Here is a 2,500-nt window from a genome sequence, read left to right as displayed (position 1 = left end):
TGGGTCGCTTTTTACACTTCGACTCATCCAGTTAGTGCACCTGCCAATTTCACGTCGATATGGTGTACTGCATTGGGATCAATATTTTTTGTAAAATACTGTTTGATGCCACTCTTTCGGGGCTAAACCAGGAGCTCAGAATAAACGTTTTCACGAGCGATGACCTCCAGGAGTATAGTTGAATGTTGATTGTTTTATACATATGAGTGTTCGACAGGTCTCTGCAAGCACGGCCTACGACCATATCACCCTGAATGCGCCCGATCTCGTCTGAGCTCGGAAGCTAAGCATGGTCGAGCCTGGTTAGTACTTGGATGGGAGACTGCCTGGGAATACCAGGTGTTGTAGGCTTTTGCATTGTTGTATCTGGATGGGTCGCTTTTTACACTTCGACTCATCCAGTTAGTGCACCTTCCAATTTCACGTCGATATGGTGTACTGCATTGAGATCAATATTTTTTGTAATATAATGTTTGATGCCACTCTTTCGGGGCTCAACCAGGAGCTCAGAAACAGGTCCCTGCAGAGTGGGCTGGTAGGACAAGTCTCTGCGCTGTCTATTACTGATTTTATACACCCAACAGCACGAGATTTTATTTCATTAAAGTATTGAAAGGGGACGGACGGACGGACACATTAATCTATTGCAGGCTGGTACACTCAGTTTACAACTTCGTTTCTACCAATATAAAGGTTTTTTGAGCGATGACCTCCAGAAGTATAGTTGAATGTTGATTGTTTAATACATCTGAATGTGCGACAGGTGTTTCCAAGCATGGCCTACGACCATCTCACCCTGAATGCGCCCGATTTCGTCTGATCTCGGAAGCTAAGCAGAGTCGAGCCTGGTTAGTACTTGGATGGGAGACTGCCTGGGAATACCAGGTGTTGTAGGCTTTTGCATTGTTGTATCTGGATGGGTCGCTTTTTACACTTCGACTCATCCAGTTAGTGCACCTGCCAATTTCACGTCGATATGGTGTACCGCATTGGGATCAATATTTTTTGTAAAATACTGTTTAATGCTACTCCATCGGGGTTAAACCAGGAGCTCAGAATAAACGTTTTCACGAGCGATGACCTCCAGGAGTATAGTTGAATGTTGATTGTTTTAAACATATGAGTGTTCGACAGGTCTCTGCAAGCACGGCCTACGACCATATCACCCTGAATGCGCCCGATCTCGTCTGATCAGGGAAGCTAAGCATGGTCGAGCCTGGTTAGTACTTGGATGGGAGACTGCCTGGGAATACCAGGTGTTGTAGGATTTTGCATTGTTTTATCTGGATGGGTCGCTTTTTACACTTCGACTCATCCAGTGAGTGCACCTGCCAATTTCACGTCGATATGGTGTACTGCATTGGGATCAATATTTTTTGTAATATAATGTTTGATGCCACTCTTTCGGGGCTCAACCAGGAGCTCAGAAACAGGTCCCTGCAGAGTGGGCTGGTAGGACAAGTCTCTGCGCTGTCTATTACTGATTTTATACACCCAACAGCACGAGATTTCACTTCGTTAAAGTATTGAAAGGGGACGGACGGACGGACACATTAATCTATTGCAGGCTGGTACACTCAGTTTACAACTTCGTTTCTACCAGTATAAAGGTTTTTTGAGCGATGACCTCCAGAAGTATAGTTGAATGCTGATTGTTTAATACATCTGAATGTGCGACAGGTCTTTCCAAGCATGGCCTACGACCATCTCACCCTGAATGCGCCCGATCTCGTCTGAGCTCGGAAGCTAAGCAGAGTTCGAGCCTGGTTAGTTCTTGGATGGGAGCGTGCCTGGGAATACCAGGTGTTGTAGGCTTTTGCATTGTTGTATCTGGATGGGTCGCTTTTTACACTTCGACTCATCCAGTTAGTGCACCTGCCAATTTCACGTCGATATGGTGTACTGCATTGGGATCAGTATTTTTTGTAAAATACTGTTTGATGCCACTCTTTCGGGGCTAAACCAGGAGCTCAGAATAAACGTTTTCACGAGCGATGACCTCCAGGAGTATAGTTGAATGTTGATTGTTTTATACATATGAGTGTTCGACAGGTCTCTGCAAGCACGGCCTACGACCATATCACCCTGAATGCGCCCGATCTCGTCTGATCTCGGAAGCTAAGCATGCTCGAGCCTGGTTAGTACTTGGATGGGAGACTGCCTGGGAATACCAGGTGTTGTAGGATTTTGCATTGTTGTATCTGGATGGGTCGCTTTTTACACTTCGACTCATCCAGTGAGTGCACCTGCCAATTTCACGTCGATATGGTGTACTGCATTGGGATCAATATTTTTTGTAATATAATGTTTGATGCTACTCTTTCGGGGCACAACCAGGAGCTCAGAAACAGGTTCCTGCAGAGTGGGCTGGTAGGACAAGTCTCTGCGCTGTCTATTACTGATTTTATACACCCAACAGCACGAGATTTCATTTCATTAAGGTATTGAAATGGGACGGACGGACACATTAATATATTGCAGGCTGGTACACTCAGTTTAC

The 2,500-nt window shown here is 45.4% G+C and overlaps 3 non-coding genes and 2 pseudogenes across 3 annotated transcripts; all 5 read left to right on the top strand.

Moving 5' to 3' along the window:
* Nucleotides 1–232: 232 nt before the first annotated feature.
* Nucleotides 233–351, top strand: LOC142925828 (5S ribosomal RNA). Its single transcript, XR_012942751.1, has one exon. It is a non-coding gene; the product is annotated as a 5S ribosomal RNA (ribosomal RNA).
* Nucleotides 352–778: 427 nt separating this feature from the next.
* LOC142926932 (5S ribosomal RNA) lies at nt 779–897 on the top strand. Its single transcript, XR_012943856.1, has one exon. It is a non-coding gene; the product is annotated as a 5S ribosomal RNA (ribosomal RNA).
* Nucleotides 898–1,149: 252 nt separating this feature from the next.
* Nucleotides 1,150–1,268, top strand: LOC142928333 (5S ribosomal RNA; annotated as a pseudogene).
* Nucleotides 1,269–1,695: 427 nt separating this feature from the next.
* On the top strand, nt 1,696–1,815 carry LOC142928566 (5S ribosomal RNA; annotated as a pseudogene).
* A 252-nt stretch (nt 1,816–2,067) lies between these two features.
* On the top strand, nt 2,068–2,186 carry LOC142927366 (5S ribosomal RNA). Its single transcript, XR_012944291.1, has one exon. It is a non-coding gene; the product is annotated as a 5S ribosomal RNA (ribosomal RNA).
* Nucleotides 2,187–2,500: the final 314 nt, after the last annotated feature.

Source organism: Petromyzon marinus, chromosome 23 (assembly GCF_048934315.1).
Source record: "Petromyzon marinus isolate PM22_M1 ecotype Great Lakes invasive population chromosome 23, UKy_Petmar_22M1.pri1.0, whole genome shotgun sequence".
Classification (NCBI taxonomy): Eukaryota; Metazoa; Chordata; class Hyperoartia; order Petromyzontiformes; family Petromyzontidae; genus Petromyzon; species Petromyzon marinus.
This window is presented reverse-complemented; position numbering and strand designations above follow the sequence as displayed.